This window comes from Oncorhynchus gorbuscha, linkage group LG21 (genome assembly GCF_021184085.1).
Source record: "Oncorhynchus gorbuscha isolate QuinsamMale2020 ecotype Even-year linkage group LG21, OgorEven_v1.0, whole genome shotgun sequence".
NCBI lineage: Eukaryota > Metazoa > Chordata > Actinopteri > Salmoniformes > Salmonidae > Oncorhynchus > Oncorhynchus gorbuscha.
Genome location: NC_060193.1, coordinates 14623000 through 14643082, shown reverse-complemented (window position 1 = coordinate 14643082; position 20083 = coordinate 14623000). Strand labels below are relative to the sequence as shown.

Here is a 20083-nt window from a genome sequence, read left to right as displayed (position 1 = left end):
GTGATGACATGGCAGTATCAGATTGAGAGAGAGAGAGAGAGAGAGAGAGAGAGAGAGAGAGAGAGAGAGAGAGAGAGAGAGAAAGAGATGATTAGGTGATGACATGGCAGTATCAGATTGAGAGAGAGAGAAAGAGAGAGAAAGAGATGATTAGGTGATGACATGACAGTATCAGATTGAGAGAGAGAGAAGAGAGAGAGAGAGAGAGAGAGAGAGAGAGAGAGAGAGAGAGAGAGAGAGAGAGAGAGAGAGAGAGAGAGAGAGAGAGAGAGAGAGAGAGAAAGAGATGATTAGGTGATGACATGGCAGTATCAGATTGAGAGAGAGAGAGAGAGAGAGAGAGAGAGAGAGAGAGAGAGAGAGAGAGAGAGAGAGAGAGAGAGAGAGAGAGAGAGAGAGAGAGAGAGAGAGAGAGAGAGAGAGAGAGAGAGAGAGAGAGAGAGAGAGAGAAAGAGATGATTAGGTGATGACATGGCAGTATCAGATTGAGAGCGAGAGAGAGAGAGAGAGAGAGAGAGAGAGAGAGAGAGAGAGAGAGAGAGAGAGAGAGAGAGAGAAAAGAAAGAGATGATTAGGTGATGACATGGCAGTATCAGATTGAGAGAGAGAGAGAGAGAGAGAGAGAGAGAGAGAGAGAGAGAGAGAGAGAGAGAGAGAGAGAGATGATTAGGTGATGACATGGCAGTATCAGATTGAGAGCGAGAGAGAGAGAGAGAGAGAGAGAGAGAGAGAGAGAGAGAGAGAGAGAGAGAGAGAGAGAAAAGAGATGATTAGGTGATGACATGGCAGTATCAGATTGAGAGAGAGAGAAAGAGAGAGAAAGAGATGATTAGGTGATGACATGGCGGTATCAGATTGAGAGAGAGAGAGAGAGAGAGAGAGAGAGAGAGAGAGAGAGAGAGAAAGAGATGATTAGGTGATGACAAGGCAGTATCAGATTGAGAGAGAGAAAGAGAGAGAGATGATCAGGTGATGACAGGGCAGTATCAGATTGAGAGAGAGAAAGAGAGAGAGATGATCAGGTGATGACATGGCAGTATCAGATTGAGAGAGAGAAAGAGAGAGAGATGATCAGGTGATGACATGGCAGTATCAGATTGAGAGAGAGAAAGAGAGAGAGATGATCAGGTGATGACATGGCAGTATCAGATTGAGAGTGAGAAAGAGAGAGAGATGATCAGGTGATGACATGGCAGTATCAGATTGAGAGTGAGAAAAATGTCAAATTGTCATTAGAGATCAAAAAGGAAAGGACTTTATTTGTATTATTTGACATCTTCAGAAAGAAAGTACAGGAGAGGGTATCCGAGTGGCAGTCCTTAACATGCCTCATATCTGGATATTGAATTACATGATGCAAGGCAATGAAGAACAGTTTGTTCTTATGAAGAGAAAGGGGGAAGCCAAGACCTTTTAAAACAGAAGAAACCGAGTGTTGACTAACTGGTCTATGGGGAGGTTCATATAGAGACGGTCAAAGTGGTTCAGGATGGAAAATAAAAGCGAGGACTGGAGTCCCTCAAAATGACATGTTCTGCAGTGAGAAAACAGCTTGGTGGATACAGAAGGCCTATACTGTAGAACAGTGTGTGTGTTTCCACATTTTTGCATGCTTTTGTTCCTGTGTGTGTGTGTGCTTACGCTCGTGTGTGTGTATGTGTCCATCTGGCTAAGTGCAGTTGGGAGCAGTGAGGATAACATACAGCAGTCCAGTATGTAGTCTGGAGGAGTGACAGACAGACAGCTGGTGGAGGACAGTTTACATCCCCATGAACAGCCGGCTGGATTATGAATTCAGTATAGATCTGGGCCAAATGGCCATACTACTGTAACTCACAGCTGAACACAGAGTAAGGTTACAAAATCTCTCTCTTGCTTGTCTCCCTCTCTCGCTTGTCTCGTTTGTCTCTCTCTCGCTTGTCTCGTTTGTCTCTCTCTCGCTTGTCTCTCTCTCTATCTCTCCTGAGCATTGTCCTATGGGCCATTTGGGACGCAGGCATAATCCTCCATCTCCCAGGTGTCAGTGTATTTTTGAAGTACGTTACCCAATAGACTCCCTTCCATCCACCTACTTACAGTACTTATATAAAACCATTAACTGGAAATAGTTTACATTGAGGGCCAATATTTCTGGTTGGAGAGCGAGGTAGCGAGCGTTGGTTGAAAGTCATCGTCAGATCTTGATGCCTGGAGCGAGAGAGAGGGGAGGGAGGGAGAGAGAGAAAGAGGGTGGGGGGTAGGGAGAGAGGGGTAGACAATGTGAATATTGAATTACATTATGCAAGGCAATGCAGTTTGTCCTCTGATTCCTTCATTGCTTAAGTATGGAGAGCTAGACCTATTAAAACATAAGAAACTGAGTGTTGACTAACTGGTCTATGAAGTATTTGTGTTTGTTTTTATTAAGGATCCCCATTAGCTACTACCAAGGCTACTCTTCCGGGGGTCCAGCAACATTAAGGCAGTTACAAACCATTTAAAATATGACATTTCATAACACTTTACTCTATACATGTAGTGCGCTCCCTTAGTGTCATGTTTTGTCTTATATCATCTTGTCATTTTGCTTTTCCTTCTGTTCGTTTCCCCCTGCTGGTCTTATTAGGTTCGTTCCCTTTTTCTATCCCTCTCTCTCCCCCTCCCTCTCTCTCCTCTCTCTATCGTTCCGTTCCTGCTCCCAGCTGTTCCTATTCCCCTAATCATCATTTAGTCTTCCCACACCTGTTCCCGATCCTTTCCCCTGATTAGAGTCCCTATTTATTCCTTTGTGTTCCGTTCCTGTCCCGTCGGTTCCTTGTTTAGTATTCACCATGCTGTGATTGCGTTTCGCCCTGTCCTGTCGTGTTTTTGCTGTGATTGTGTATCGCCCTGTCCTGTCGTGTTTTTGCCTTCATCAGATGCTGCGTGTGAGCAGGTGTCGCTGTCTACTACGGCCTGCGCCTACCCGGCGACCTGCAGTCTGTGGCCGCTTCTCCAGTTATTCCCCTCTACAGACTAGAGGATTTCTGTTATTCCCTGTTTGGACTTAAATAAACTCTGTTTCTGTTAAGTCGCTTTTGGGTCCTCTTTCACCTGCATGACAGAAGGAACCGACCAAGTAATGGACCCAGCGACTTCAGACGCTCGTTACACTGCCGTCGAGATCCAAGGAGCCATGCTCGGCAGACACGAGCAGGAATTGTCTGCTGCTCGCCATGCCGTGGAGAACCTGGCCGCTCAGGTTTCCGACCTCTCTGGACAGTTCCAGAGTCTACGTCTCGTGCCACCTGTTACTTCCTGGCCTGCCGAGCCTCCAGAACCTAGGGTTAATAACCCACCTTGCTACTCCGGGCAGCCCACTGAGTGCCGCTCCTTTCTCACGCAGTGTGAGATTGTGTTCTCTCTCCAACCCCACACATACTCTAGAGAGAGAGCTAGGGTTGCTTACGTCATTTCACTCCTTACTGGCCGGGCTCGAGAATGGGGCACAGCTATCTGGGAGGCAAGGGCTGATTGCTCTAACAAGTTCCAGAACTTTAAAGAGGAGATGATTCGGGTTTTTGACCGTTCAGTTTTTGGTAGGGAGGCTTCTAGGGCCCTGGCTTCCTTATGCCAAGGTGAACGGTCCATAACGGATTATTCTATTGAGTTTCGCACTCTTGCTGCCTCTAGTGAGTGGAACGAGCCGGCGCTGCTCGCTCGTTTTCTGGAGGGACTCCACGCAGTGGTTAAGGATGAGATTCTCTCCCGGGAGGTTCCTTCAGATGTGGACTCTTTGATTGCTCTCGCCATCCGCATAGAACGACGGGTAGATCTTCGTCACCGGGCTCGTGGAAGAGAGCTCGCATCAACGGTGTTTCCCTGCTCCGCATCGCAACCATCTCCCTCCTCTGGCTTTGAGACTGAGCCCATGCAGCTGGGAGGGATTCGCATCTCGACTAAGGAGAGGGAACGGAGGATCACCAACCGCCTGTGCCTCTATTGCGGAGTTGCTGGACATTTTGTTAATTCATGTCCAGTAAGAGGCCAGAGCCCATCAGTAAGCGGAGGGCTACTGGTGAGCGCTACTACTCTGGTCTCTTCATCTAGATCTTGTACTACTATGTCGGTCCATCTACGCTGGACCGGTTCGGGTGCTACATGCAGTGCCTTGATTGACTCTGGGGCTGAGGGTTGTTTCATGGACGAAGCATGGGTTCGGAAACATAACATTCCTTTCAGACCGTTAGACAAGCCTACGCCCATGTTTGCCTTAGATGGTAGTCATCTTCCCAGTATCAGATTTGAGACACTACCTTTAACCCTCACAGTATCTGGTAACCACAGTGAGACTATTTCTTTTTTGATTTTCCGTTCACCGTTTACACCTGTTGTTTTGGGTCATCCCTGGCTAGTATGTCATAATCCTTCTATTAATTGGTCTAGTAATTCTATCCTATCCTGGAACGTTTCTTGTCATGTGAAGTGTTTAATGTCTGCCATCCCTCCCGTTTCTTCTGTCCCTACTTCCCAGGAGGAACCTGGCGATTTGACAGGAGTGCCGGAGGAATATCATGATCTGCGCACGGTCTTCAGTCGGTCCCGAGCCAACTCCCTTCCTCCTCACCGGTCGTATGATTGTAGTATTGATCTCCTTCCGGGGACCACTCCTCCTCGAGGTAGACTATACTCTCTGTCGGCTCCCGAACGTAAGGCTCTCGAGGATTATTTGTCTGTGTCTCTTGACGCCGGTACCATAGTGCCTTCTTCTTCTCCGGCCGGGGCGGGGTTCTTTTTGTTAAGAAGAAGGACGGTACTCTGCGCCCCTGCGTGGATTATCGAGGCTGAATGACATAACGGTTAAGAATCGTTATCCGCTTCCCCTTATGTCATCAGCCTTCGAGATTCTGCAGGGAGCCAGGTGCTTTACTAAGTTGGACCTTCGTAACGCTTACCATCTCGTGCGCATCAGAGAGGGGGACGAGTGGAAAACGGCGTTTAACACTCCGTTAGGGCATTTTGAGTACCGGGTTCTGCCGTTCGGTCTCGCCAATGCGCCAGCTGTTTTTCAGGCATTAGTTAATGATGTTCTGAGAGACATGCTGAACATTTTTGTTTTTGTCTATCTTGACGATATCCTGATTTTTTCTCCGTCACTCGAGATTCATGTTCAGCACGTTCGACGTGTTCTACAGCGCCTTTTAGAGAATTGTCTCTACGTAAAGGCTGAGAAGTGCTCTTTTCATGTCTCCTCCGTTACTTTTCTCGGTTCCGTTATTTCCGCTGAAGGCATTCAGATGGATTCCGCTAAGGTCCAAGCTGTCAGTGATTGGCCCGTTCCAAGGTCACGTGTCGAGTTGCAGCGCTTTTAGGTTTCGCTAATTTCTATCGGCGTTTCATTCGTAATTTCGGTCAAGTTGCTGCCCCTCTCACAGCTCTTACTTCTGTCAAGACGTGTTTTAAGTGGTCCGGTTCCGCCCAGGGAGCTTTTGATCTTCTAAAAGAACGTTTTACGTCCGCTCCTATCCTCGTTACTCCTGACGTCACTAGACAATTCATTGTCGAGGTTGACGCTTCAGAGGTAGGCGTGGGAGCCATTCTATCCCAGCGCTTCCAGTCTGACGATAAGGTTCATCCTTGCGCTTATTTTTCTCATCGCCTGTCGCCATCTGAGCGCAACTATGATGTGGGTAACCGTGAACTGCTCGCCATCCGCTTAGCCCTAGGCGAATGGCGACAGTGGTTGGAGGGGCGACCGTTCCTTTGTCGTTTGGACAGACCATAAGAACCTTGAGTACATCCGTTCTGCCAAACGACTTAATGCCCGTCAAGCTCGTTGGGCGTTGTTTTTCGCTCGTTTCGAGTTTGTGATTTCTTACCGTCCGGGTAGCAAGAACACCAAGCCTGATGCCTTATCCCGTCTGTTTAGTTCTTCTGTGGCTTCTACTGATCTCGAGGGGATTCTTCCTTATGGGCGTGTTGTCGGGTTGACAGTCTGGGGAATTGAAAGACAGGTTAAGCAAGCACTCACGCACACTGCGTCGCCGCGCGCTTGTCCTAGTAACCTCCTTTTTCGTTCCTGTTTCCACTCGTCTGGCTGTTCTTCAGTGGGCTCACTCTGCCAAGTTAGCTGGTCATCCCGGTGTTCGAGGCACTCTTGCGTCTATTCGCCAGCGCTTTTGGTGGCCGACTCAGGAGCGTGACACGCGCCGTTTCGTGGCTGCGTGTTCAGACTGCGCGCAGAAGAAGTCTGGTAATTTTTTTCTGCTTCTGCTCCTGGTCTTGCTGGGTCTCAGTCTGTTCCCTGCCATCGCATCTCTCCTGTTCTTGTTCCTGCCCTTGCTGTGTCTCAGTCTGTCCCTAGTTCTCATTTTTTTTTTAGAGTAGTACCCTAGTTTCCCTTTTATCGTTTTTCGTTACGGTCCTGAGGAGAGGAGTTGGGTTCTTTCTCGGGACGTGCTGGACCGTTTGATCTATGATTTCCTCCGTTGCCGCCAGTGTTCCTCCTCGAGAGCGCCAGGAGGCGCTCGGTGAGTGGGGGGTACTGTCATGTTTTGTCTTATATCATCTTGTCATTTTGCTTTTCCTTCTGTTCGTTTCCCCCTGCTGGTCTTATTAGGTTCGTTCCCTTTTTCTATCCCTCTCTCTCCCCTCCCTCTCTCTCCTCTCTCTATCGTTCCGTTCCTGCTCCCAGCTGTTCCTATTCCCCTAATCATCATTTAGTCTTCCCACACCTGTTCCCGATCCTTTCCCCTGATTAGAGTCCCTATTTATTCCTTTGTGTTCCGTTCCTGTCCCGTCGGTTCCTTGTTTAGTATTCACCATGCTGTGATTGCGTTTCGCCCTGTCCTGTCGTGTTTTTGCTGTGATTGTGTATCGCCCTGTCCTGTCGTGTTTTTTGCCTTCATCAGATGCTGCGTGTGAGCAGGTGTCGCTGTCTACTACGGCCTGCGCCTACCCGAAGCGACCTGCAGTCTGTGGCCGCTTCTCCAGTTATTCCCCTCTACAGACTAGAGGATTTCTGTTATTCCCTGTTTGGACTTAAATAAACTCTGTTTCTGTTAAGTCGCTTTTGGGTCCTCTTTCACCTGCATGACACTTAGGCCACTACACCACTATCACATATTTACAATACAACATCCATGTGTACATGTGTGTACAGTGTGTCTTATCATCTGTATGTGTGTCTATGCCTGTGTGTGTCTCTTCACACTCTCTGCTGTTCCATAAGGTGTATTTTTATCTGTTTTTTATCTGATTCTACTTGCTCACGTCAGTTATCTGATGTTGAAGAGAGTTCCATGTAGCCATGACTCTAAATAGTACTGCGCGTCTCCCATAGCCTGTTCTTGACTTGTGGATTGTGAATAGACCTCTGGTGGCTTGTCTTCTGGGGTGTGCATGGGTGTCTGAGCTGTGTGCTAGTAGTTTAATCAGACATCTCGGTGGATTTAGCATGTCAACACTTCTTACAAAAACAAGTAGTTATGAAGTCAATCTCTCTTCCAATTTGAGCCATGATAGATTTATATGCATATTATTCATGTTAGCTCTTCGTGTACTTTTAAGGGTCAGCCGTGCTTCCCTGTTCTGAGCCAATTGTCTTTGTGGCACCTGAACACACGACTGAACAGTAGTCCAGGTGAGACAAAACTCACCTGGACTGTAGGATCTGCCTTGTTCATAGTGTTGTTCAAAAGGCAGAGCAGTGCTTCATTATGGACATACTTCTCCCAATTTTAGCTACTGTTGTATCAACATGTTTTGACCATGACAGTTTACAATCCAGGGTTACTCCAAGCAGTTTAGTCACCTCAACTTGCTTCATTTCCACATGATTTATTACAAGATTTAGTTGAGGTTTATGGTTTAATTAATGATTTGTAATGATTTATAATGCTTTTTGTTTTTGAAATATACAGGACTAACTTATTCCTTGCTACACATTCTGAAACTACCTGCAGCTCTTTGTAAGTGTTGCTGAGATTTCACACGCTGTAGTAGCTAACGTGTATAGTGTTGAGTCATCCGCATACATAGACCAGCTGGCTTTACTCAAGGCTAGCAACATGTCCATGTCATTAGTAAAGATTGAAAAAAGTATGGGGCCTAGATAGCTGCCCTGGAGAATTCCTGATTCTACCTGGATTATGTTGAAGAGGCTTCTATTTAAAAAAAGTAGCTTTTTATCCACAATATAGCAGTAACACATACGTTTTTCAATCATCAGACTAGCCACACTGAAGTCTAACAAAATTGCTCCCACTATCTTTTTATCATCAATTTCTCTCAACCTATCATCAGTCATTTGTGTAGGTGCTGTGCTTGTTGAATGTCCTTTTCTATAAGCCTGCTAAAAGTGTTTGTCAATTTGTTTACAGTAAAATAGCATTTTATCTGCTCAAACACATTTTTTCCCAAAAGTTTACTAAGGGTTGGTAACAGGCTGATTGGTCGGCTATCTTGGGTAGCGGAATTACTTTTGCTTTCCTCCCGGCCTGAGGGCACAGGCTTTCTATTAGGCTTAGATTGAAGATGCTCCTATCCACATTAGAGGTATACCGATTATGTTTTTTTTTTTTTTTTTTTACGTCGATACCGATTATTGGAGGACACAAAAAAAAGCCGATACCGATTAATCGGACAATTTATATATATATATTTGTAGTAAATGACAATTACAACAATGCTGAATGAACAATAAAGACTTTTATTTTAACTTAATATAATACATAAACAAAATCTATTTAGTCTCAAATAAATAATGAAACATCTTCAATTTGGTTTAAATAATGCAAAAACACAGTGTTGGAGAAGAAGTTAAAAGTGCAATATGTGCCATGTAAAACATTTTTTAGTTCCTTGCTCAAAACATGAGAACATATGAAAGCTGGTGCTTCCTTTTAACATGAGTCTTCAATATTCCCAGTTAAGAAGTTTTAAGATGTAGTTATTATAGGAATTATAGAACTATTTCTCTCTAAACCATTTGTATTTCATATACCTTTGACTATTGGATGTTCTTTAAAGGCACTTTAGTATTGCTAGCCTAATCTCGGGAGTTGATAGGCTTGAAGTCATAAACAGTGCTGTGCATCCCAGCATTGCTAGGAGCTGCTTTTTGAATGAATGCTTACGAGCCTGCTGAACACACATATATATATATGAGCCTTAGGTCATTAATATGGTCAAATCCGGAAACTGTCATTTCGAAAACAAAACGTTTATTCTTTCAGTGACATACGGAACGGTTCCGTATTTTATGGAACGGGTGGCAACCATAAGTCTAAATATTACTCTTACATTGCACAACCTTCAATATTATGTCATAATTATTTCAAATTCTTGCAAATTTATTACGGTCTTTGTTAGGAATAAATGGCCTTTCAACAGTTCGCAACGAGCCAGGCGGCTCAAACTGCTGCATATACCCTGACTCTGCTTGCACTGAACGCAAGAGGTGACACAATTTCCTAGTTAATATTGCCTGCTAACAATAATTTATTTTAACTACATATGCAGGTTTAAAAAAATATATACTTGTGTATTGATTTTAAGAAAGGCATGGATGTTTATGGTTATGTACAATATTGCAACGATTGTGCTTTTTTGCGAATGAGCTTTTGTTAAATCATCAAGTTGAAGTAGGCTTTGATTCGATGATAAATTAACAGGCACCTCATTGTAATATCATCAACCATCAACCATGTGTTATTAACTAGTGATAATGTGAAGATAGATTTTTTTTTATGAGATAAGTTTAATGCTAGCTAGCAATTTACCTTGGCTCCTTGCAGCCACAAGGTCCTTTTGAAGCTGCACTCATGTAACAGGTGGTCAGCCTGCCATGCAGTCTCCTCATGGATTGCAATGTAATCGGCCATAATCAGGATCCAAAAAGGCTGATTACGATTGTTATGAAAACTTGAAATCGGCCCAAATCGATGGGACCACAGTGGAGATGGCGGAAAGCTTCAAGTTCCTCGGCATACACATCACTGACAATCTGAAATGGTCCAGCCACACAGACAGTGTGGTGATACAGCACCTCTTCAACCTCAGGGCTAAGACCCTCACAAACTTTTACAGATGCACAATTGAGAGCATCCTGTTGGGCTGTATCACCACCTGGTACGGCAACTGCAACGCCCACAACCGCAGGGCACTCCAGAGGGTGGTGTGGTCCACCCAATGCATCACTGGGGGGCACACTGCCTGCCCTCCAGTATCCCTACAGCATCCGATGTCACAGGAAGGCCAAACAGATCATTAAGGACATCAACCACTCGGTGATGTCAGAACAGGTGCATCAAATCAGGGACAGAGAGACTAAAAAACTAAAAAGGACTAAAAAAACAGCTTCTATCTGAAGGCCATCAGACCACAAACAATCAATTAAAACAGCCATCACTAGCCGGCTACCACCCGACTACTCAACCCTGAACCTTAGAGGCTGCTGCCTTATTTACATAGACATGGAATCACTGCCCACTAACGGAACACTACTCACTTTAATAATGTTTACGTAATGCTTTACTCATCTCATATGTATATTCTGTATTAAATTCCACTGTATTTTTTAATTTTTTAGATTTTACCCTCTTTTTCTCCCCAATTTCATGGTATCTAATTGTTAGTAGTTACTGTCTTGTCTCATCTCTACAACTACCATACAGGCTCAGGAGAGACAAAGGCTGAACGCCATGTGTCCTCCGAAACACAACCCAACCAAGCCACACAGCGCACATCCAACCCTGAAGCATCCATGTGTTGGAGGAAACACAGTGCACCTGGCGACCTGGTCAGCGGGCACTGCACCTGACCCACCACAGGAGTCACTAGTGCACGATGAGACAAGGATATCCCTACCGGCCAAACCCTACCTAACCCGGACGACGCTAGGCCAATTGTGCGTCACCCCATGGACCTCCCGGTCGCAGCCGGCTGCGACAGAGCCTGGGCTCAAACCCAGGGTCTCTGGTGGCACAGCTAGCACTGCAATGCAGTGCTTTAGTCCACTGCGCCACCCGGGAGGCCTAAATTCCACTGTATTTTAATCAGTGCCACTCCGACATTGCTCATCTTAATATTTATATATTTCTTAATTCCATTCTTTTAGTTTTGGATTTGTGTGGATTGTTGTGAATTGATAGGTGCTACTGCACTGTTGGAGCTAGGAAAACAAGCATGTGACCAATACAATTTGATTTGATCTGATTTTAATTTGAAGATGTGGCAAATAGGAATGCCAATATTGTCCGCTATTATCCTCAGTAATTTTCCCTCCAAGTTGTCAGTGGTTCATATAGAGACGGTCAGAGTGGTTCAGGATGGAAAATAAAAGCGAGGACTGGAGTCCCTCAGAATGACATTTTCGGCAGTGAGAAAACAGCTAGGTGGATAGAAGTTTTTGCGTGCTTGTGCTCGTGTGTGTCCATCTGGCTAAGTGCAGTTGGGAGCAGTGAGGATAACATACAGCAGTCCAGTATGTAGCCTGGAGACAGACAGCAGTCCAGTATGTAGCCAGTGACAGACAGACAGCTGGTGGAGGACAGTTTACATCTCCATGATCAGCCGGCTGGATTATGAATTCAGTATAGATCTGGGCCAAATGGCCATACTAACACAGCTAAACACAGGTTGTAGGGTTGCAAAATTCTGGTAACTTCACCCCCATTTGTTTGCTTTTTATTCCTGCTTATTCCCTCCCCATTCTGCTAATCTTACATCCAGGAGTTTTAGGATTATTACTTTTGGTTTTCATTTTGCGAAGGTTACCAGATTTTTCACAGAATGATGAATACAGACAGTATAGAGCTGGGACGAATGGCCATACAAACAGATAACTGAACACAGAATGATGAATACAGACAGTATAGAGCTGGGACGAATGGCCATACAAACAGATAACTGAACACAGAATGATGAATACAGACAGTATAGAGCTGGGACGAATGGCCATACAAACAGATAACTGAACACAGAATGATGAATACAGACAGTATAGAGCTGGGACGAATGGCCATACAAACTTCCCTATTAAGTGCACTAGTCCCCTGATCAAATGTAGCTCACTAAAGAGTGATTACAGTGCTATTTTGGATGCAGAGACAGTGTCAGTGTCAAACAGTGAGAAGTAAGGGACTGAAAGATAAAAGGCTTTACAACATACAGTAGAAAACTGATGAAACTTTGATGGAAAGAGATAGTATATTCCTAGAATAGAAAGCTTGTCCGGCTAAAGCATGTTGGCATGGGGGGAAAATTAAGCGATGTCTGTCTATCCCTCGGCTCCATTTTCCCAACCGTCTGTCTCGATAAGTAGGAATCTTCCGTTTTCATCCACTTGCTGTCTCCCTCCTTTCTTCCTCCATTCACTCACTCTCTCTCTCTCTCTCTCTCTCTCTCTCTCTCTCTCTCTCTCTCTCTCTCTCTCTCTCTCTCTCTCTCTCTCTCTCTCTCTCTCTCTCTCTCTCTCTCTCTCTGTCTCTCGTTTCCTCTCTCTCCAACACCTACAGCAGCTCCCAGGCAATCTGTCTCGCACCCCTCTCTCCCTCCCTCGTTTCACCTTTCCCTCCCCTCTCCACTTTTTGGCCTTCTCTGTGCTTCATGTCTATATATTCATGGGTTATGGCGTTAGCAGCTACAAATAAGTAAGAAATCCTTGACAAGCAGGGAGGGAGAGAGAGTGCCATCTTCACTTGAGTTTTAGCCAGCCATCCATGTAAAGATGAGAATGTAGCAGAGAGAGGGTGTATGTGTGTAATAGAGAGAGTGTGGGGGGTAAGAAGAGGTAAAACGGAGGTCTATTCACAGTGGGAATGTGTTTATCGTGTGAGTTCTCTCTTTTCACTCTTCAACCTTAGTCTCTTTTTTCTCCATTCCCGTCCCTGTGCTCTCCCTCTCCCTCTCTCTCTCTCTCTCTCTATCTCTCTCTCTCTCTCTCTCAGCTCATCATTCAAAGCCACCTCTCTGCAACCCAGATGCCTGCTTTTCTTCTCTCTCCCCACTCTCTTTCTCACTCAAGCCCATCTCCTCTCCTGCTTTGTGTGTCAGTTTTTGTCTCCTCTGAGTGTGAGAGGAACAACACAGCATAGAGAGACAACCATTGCCTCCAGGCAGTGTGTGTGTGTGTGTGTGTGTGTGTGTGTGTGTGTGTGTGTGTGTGTGTGTGTGTGTGTGTGTGTGTGTGTGTGTGTGTGTGTGTGTGTGTGTGTGTGTGTGTGTGTGTGTGTGTGTGTGTGTGTGTGTGTGTGTGTGTGTGTGTGTGTGTGTGTGTGTGTGTGTCAGTCAGAGAGGGAAGAAGGGAGGAATGACAACGAAGAAGAGAACAATAGAGAATAGATGGAGGATATTGAACATAAAGCTATAGCTTAGTGACACTAACAGACCAGATTATCATACTCTGTTATACTGGTCCAAATCTATACCAGTATCTATTTCAACATAATTTATATTCATACTAGATAATGATTGTCAGCTTAAGACCTATAGCACAGACAGACAGATGATATAACATTATGGCATTGTTGCAGATACGCGTTCCAAAGCCAAGGGTGCTTTTCACTCTTCAGCTAAGCATCCTGTGTCTCTTTCACACTTGCTATTACCGCCACCCTTCCCTCCCTCCTTCCCTTTCTCATCCGCCGCAGCGCTGACAGTGATTGGGAGAGTCAGTGAGAGGCGAGTACAGGAATAGAGCAGTGATGTTTTTGATGAGAGCTGTGCTTTTTCAGTGAAAGGACGATTTAATGCCGTCTGAAAGCCTCTGTATGTCCGCTCGTACTCTCTTTCTAACCAACGCTTACATTCTCTCTCTCCATTCCCCCCATCTCTTTCTCCATCTCTCTCCATCCATCCATCCATCCCTCTTTCTCCCCATCTCTCTCTCGCCCTCCATCTCTTTCTCCATCTCTCTCTTTCCCTCCATCTCTTTCTCCATATCTCTCAATCTCCCTCTCTCTCTCTCTCTCTCTCTCTCTCTCTCTCTCTCTCTCTCTCTCTCTCTCTCTCTCTCTCTCTCTCTCTCTCTCTCTCTCTCTCCATCTCTCTCTCTCTCCACGATACACAAACTCAGTCTTTGTCATTTACATGAGTTTCTACGATCTCTAAGGTGTCTCACACTAACTATTATGTTATTTCATCACTAAGGCCGGAGTGGCAGGCCTCATGTTTGCACATCACGCTTAGCTGGAGATTGTTTTATGCACGATCCATTTCGTGCCTGCATCACAAGGCGTAATGAGGATGTTGGGGTTACGCAGGGACACAATACACACACACACACACACAGCAGATGCGCTATCTCTCTGTATCCACCATCTCCACCTTATCTCTCTCCCTGTCTTTCCCCCTGCCCGAGACGTATGCACATAAGCACAGTACTTATAATTTAGGAGACCTTAAAACAGAAAAAGAGAGAGAGGGAGATGAGAGAGATATAGCGGAAAATGAGAGAGAGGGAGGGAAAGAGAGAGATAATGAGAGTGAAATGGGAAATGAAAGAGAGGGGAGATGAGAAATAGAGATCATAAAATTAGGTCACTTGTCACACACAGGGAGGGGTCAGCCAGGACGGTCTGGTGTCTTTTAATGTGCTTGAGGGAAAGGGCCTCATGTGTAAACCACACACACACACACACACACACACACACACACACACACACACACACACACACACACACACACACACACACACACACACACACACACACACACACACACACACACACACACACACACACACACACACACACACACACACACACACACACACACACACACACACACACACAGAGACACTAAAGAGATTAAAGGGAAAAGGAGAGGGAAAAAAACATTCTCTTGTTAAACCATCTATGTTCTCTGGTTCCATTGTGTCTCTGGGGATGTCACTCTCACAGACACTCCTGTTACCCACTCCAAGAGGATGTCACTCTCACAGACACTCCTGTTACCCACTCCAAGAGGATGTCACTCTCACAGACACTCCTGTTACCCACTCCAAGAGGATGTCACTCTCACAGACACTCCTGTTACCCACTCCAAGAGGATGTCACTCTCACAGACACTCCTGTTACCCACTCCAAGAGGATGTCACTCTCACAGACACTCCTGTTACCCACTCCAAGAGGATGACACTCTCACAGACACTCCTGTTACCCACTCCAAGAGGATGTCACTCTCACAGACACTCCTGTTACCCACTCCAAGAGGATGTCACTCTCACAGACACTCCTGTTACCCACTCCAAGAGGATGTCACTCTCGCAGACACTCCTGTTATCCACTCCAAGAGGATGTCACTCTCACAGACACTCCTGTTACCCACTCCAAGAGTATGTCACTCTCACAGACACTCCTGTTACCCACTCCAAGAGGATGTCACTCTCACAGACACTCCTGTTACCCACTCCAAGAGGATGTCACTCTCACAGACACTCCTGTTACCCACTCCAAGAGGATGTCACTCTCACAGACACTCCTGTTACCCACTCCAAGAGGATGTCATTCTCACAGACACTCCTGTTACCCACTCCAAGAGGATGTCACTCTCACAGACACTCCTGTTACCCACTCTAAGAGGATGTCACTCTCACAGACACTCCTGTTACCCAGTCCAAGAGGATGTCACTCTCACAGACACTCCTGTTACCCACTCCAAGAGGATGTCACTCTCACAGACACTCCTGTTACCCACTCCAAGAGGATGTCACTCTCACAGACACTCCTGTTACCCACTCCAAGAGGATGTCACTCTCACAGACACTCCTGTTACCCACTCCAAGAGGATGTCACTCCCGCAGACACTCCTGTTATCCACTCCAAGAGGATGTCACTCTCACAGACACTCCTGTTACCCACTCCAAGAGTATGTCACTCTCACAGACACTCCTGTTACCCACTCCAAGAGGATGTCACTCTCACAGACACTCCTGTTACCCACTCCAAGAGGATGTCACTCTCACAGACACTCCTGTTACCCACTCCAAGAGAATGTCACTCTCACAGACACTCCTGTTACCCACTCCAAGAGGATGTCACTCTCACAGACACTCCTGTTACCCACTCCAAGAGGATGTCACTCTCACAGACACTCCTGTTACCCACTCTAAGAGGATGTCACTCTCACAGACACTCCTGTTACCCACTCTAAGAGGATGTCACTCTCACAGACACTCCTGTTACCCACTCCAAGAGGATGTCACTCTCACAGACACTCCTGTTACCCACTCCAAGAGGATGTCACTCTCACAGACACTCCTGTTACCCACTCTAAGAGGATGTCACTCTCATAGACACTCCTGTTACCCACTCCAAGAGGACTGCCTGTCCTCGTACATGTCTCTTGTAATTCAGTCAGTTAATACTGGCAACTACATAAGAAAGGTAACACTTGAGTAAATGAAGGATACAAAGTTTATTGAAAGAAAGTGCAGTTCACTTGAGGTTCCTTAGTTAATTAGGCAAGTAATGTGTGTGTGTGTGTCTCAGTCACCATATCTAAACCCAAATGAACACTTTTTGGAGATTTTGGAGTGGAGCATAAGTTTTCCACCACTACCAACAAAACACCAAAACATGGAATTTCTCATTGAAGAATGGTGTCGCATCCCTCCAATAGAGTTCCAGACACTTGTATAATCTATGTGAAGATGCATTGAAGCTGTTCTGGCCCAATTCCCCATTAGGTCACTTTATGTTGGTGTTTCCTTTATTTTGGCAGTTACATGAAGTTGGCACGAGTTGTGTTGCTGATAAAGGTATTACTGCTGATACTGGCTATGTAGTGATACTGGTTATGTCGTGATACTGGTTATGTAGTGATACTGGTGATGAAGTGATACTGGTTATGTAGTGATACTGGTTATGTAGCCGATACTGGTTATGTAGTGATACTGGTTATGTAGTTGATACTGGTTATGTAGTGATACTGGTTATGAAGTGATACGGGTTATGTAGTGATACTGGTTATGTAGTTGATACTGGTTATGTAGTTGATACTGGTTATGTAGTTGATACTGGTTATGAAGTGATACTGGTTATGTAGTGATACTGGTTATGTAGTGATACTGGTTATGTAGTGATACTGGTTTTGTAGTGATACTGGTTATGAAGTGATACTGGTTATGTAGTGATACTGGTTATGTAGTTGATACTGGTTATGTAGTGATACTGGTGATGAAGTGATACTGGTTATGTAGTGATACTGGTTATGTAGTCGATACTGGTTATGTAGTGATACTGGTTATGTAGTGATACTGGTTATGTAGTGATACTGGTTATGTAGTTGATACTGGTTATGTAGTGATACTGGTTATGAAGTGATACGGGTTATGTAGTGATACTGGTTATGTAGTTGATACTGGTTATGAAGTGATACTGGTTATGTAGTGATACTGGTTATGTAGTTGATACTGGTTATGTAGTGATACTCATTTGAAGTGATACTGGTTATGTAGTGATACTGGTTATGTAGTGATACTGGTTATGTAGTGATACTGGTGATGAAGTGATACTGGTTATGTAGTGATACTGGTTATGTAGTCGATACTGGTTATGTAGTGATACTGGTTATGTAGTGATACTGGTTATGTAGTGATACTGGTTATGAAGTGATACGGGTTATGTAGTGATACTGGTTATGTAGTTGATACTGGTTATGAAGTGATACTGGTTATGTAGTGATACTGGTTATGTAGTTGATACTGGTTATGTAGTGATACTGGTTATGAAGTGATACGGGTTATGTAGTGATACTGGTTATGTAGTTGATACTGGTTATGAAGTGATACTGGTTATGTAGTGATACTGGTTATGTAGTGATACTGGTTATGTAGTTGATACTGGTTATGAAGTGATACTGGTTATGTAGTGATACGGGTTATGTAGTGATACTGGTTATGTAGTGATACTGGTTATGTAGTGATACTGGTTATGTAGTTGATACTGGTTATGTAGTGATGCTGGTTATGTAGTTGATACTGGTTATGTAGTGATACTGGTAATGTAGTGATACTGGTTATGTAGTTGATACTGGTTATTTAGTTGATACTGGTTATGTAGTTGATTCTGGTTATGTAGTGATACTGGTTATGTAGTTGATACTGGTTATGTAGTTGATACTGGTTATGTAGTGATACTGGTTATGTAGTGATACTGGTTATGTAGTGATACTGGTTATGTAGTTGATACTGGTTATGTAGTGATACTGGTTATGTAGTTGATACTGGTTATTTAGTTGATACTGGTTATGTAGTTGATACTGGTTATGTAGTGATACTGGTTATGTAGTTGACACTGGTGATATTGTGTGTTAGTTGAAGAATTCTGTTGTAGTTGACACCTCTTCTTTCTTTCTCTTCTTCTCTGCAGCTCAGATCCACTGGGAACCCCAACAGCAGCCAGGCGCCTGCGTCAGACAACAAAGGTCTGTCTCACAGTGTATTTAGACTGCACACTCTATAAACTTGGTCTCTGTCTCTTTCTCCTTGTCTGTCATACTCGCTCTCTCATCTGTAAGTGTATCACCGACCTGCTAGCCTTTCAGTGTAGGTTTTGCCTGATATGGCCATTGTTAGCCCGGCTGAAGGCCACATTCTCCTAATTTTGGGATTACTTTTTTCAGGTGAATGCATAAACTAAGTCTCCATATTTGGCCCAATGTTTAAAATTTTGTCTGGATTCACTGGGGTTGTCTCCCAAATGGCACCCTGTGCCCTATCGGCCCTGTACAAAGTAGTGCACTAAAAAGGTAAAATTGTGTCATTTGGGACGCATCCTGTGATATGTTGTTGGGGCTGAATGCATGAGCTAAATCTCCACCTCCATATTTGGCCCCTCGTTATAATTCTTTGTTTTGTATTCTCCATCTCCAAGACACTAAATATATATTTGATGAGTTTGTTTGTCTAGAAGTACATTGTCACTCCAGCCACTTTGGACTGTTAGAACAGTCATTCCATCCTCTCTCCTCTGCACCTCTGTCACCTCTGTCAAAGTAGTGCTGAAGCTACCAGACAAAATCATGTTGAATACTTTAGCTGTTCTATATTGAGTTTGCCTGGCGCAATGGAACTGACAGAATAATCATAAAATTCCACACTCTTCCCAACTGCCACTCCAGGCAGGCTAAAGTAAACACTTATAAGTATTTGACAGATTTCAAATAGTGTTTGAACCCGAGGTCTGTGACCTATAGCAGCCCGATGGAGAGACACTAACACACTAAGTCACCCCAAACACTTACCCACTGTCCTGTCCTTCATGGCCAGGCCAAACCTGGTAAAGATGAACATGGATGTGGGAACATCGCTACTGTGTGTGTACACGTATTTGTTACTTATGCCCTTTTGAAATCAATGCCTTTTTGATTTGTCCACTCCAGAGAAGGCGGTTGACTCCAAGGCCCCAGCGACTGGGGAGGAGGAAGAGGAAGTGGACATCGACTTGGAAGCGCCAGAGACGGAGAAAGCAGCGCTCGCCATCCAGAACCAGTTCAGACGCTTCAAGAAGAACAAGAAGTAGTGACAGAAGGAGAAGAAAGGAAGGAAAAAAGAGAAGAAAAAAAAAGACAAAAAACTTTCTGCAGAACAGATAAATAGTGATGGAGGAGGACGGGTGGTGTGAGGGTGGAGACGTTGAGGAAGAGGGGAGATGAAGTTAGGAATTGTGTCATCGCAAATTATAAAACCAACCAATATCTTCACTGTGAGAGAGGGAGAGGGGAGGAGAGGAGAGGACAAGAAAGGAGAGGGAAGGAGAGGAGAAGAGAGCAGAGGGGAAGGGAGGAGAAGAGAGGAGAGGGAAGGAAGGGAGGGAAGAAGAGAAGAGAGGAGAGGGAAGGAGAGGAGAGGGAAGAGAGGAGAAGGGGAGAGGAGAGGGGAAGAGAGGAGAAGAAAGGAGAGGAGAAGAGATAATATGTTAAAACATCATTTATAATCTGGCATGACCAATAACCCCAGTCACCACCACCTTTGCAGATATCCTGATGAATCCCCCTGCATCCTCCCTCCCAAACACACCCCATCCCACCACTCCCACTGCACAGCCGCACATCCCCATGCCCCCAACCCCCAAGAGAGAGGAAAACTGTTCCCTTGAAAACAGAGAACAAAGTCCTCTGA

General features: G+C 44.9%; 1 long non-coding RNA gene across 1 annotated transcript in view; it reads left to right on the top strand.

The window, feature by feature from the left end:
- Positions 1-19780, top strand: part of LOC124008575 — a 28604-nt gene extending 8824 nt beyond the window's left edge. Inside the window, exons 2-3 of the long non-coding RNA XR_006834115.1 lie at positions 18333-18387; positions 19345-19780. This is a non-coding gene — a long non-coding RNA (uncharacterized LOC124008575). The remainder of the gene's footprint in view (positions 1-18332; positions 18388-19344) is intronic.
- Positions 19781-20083: the final 303 nt, after the last annotated feature.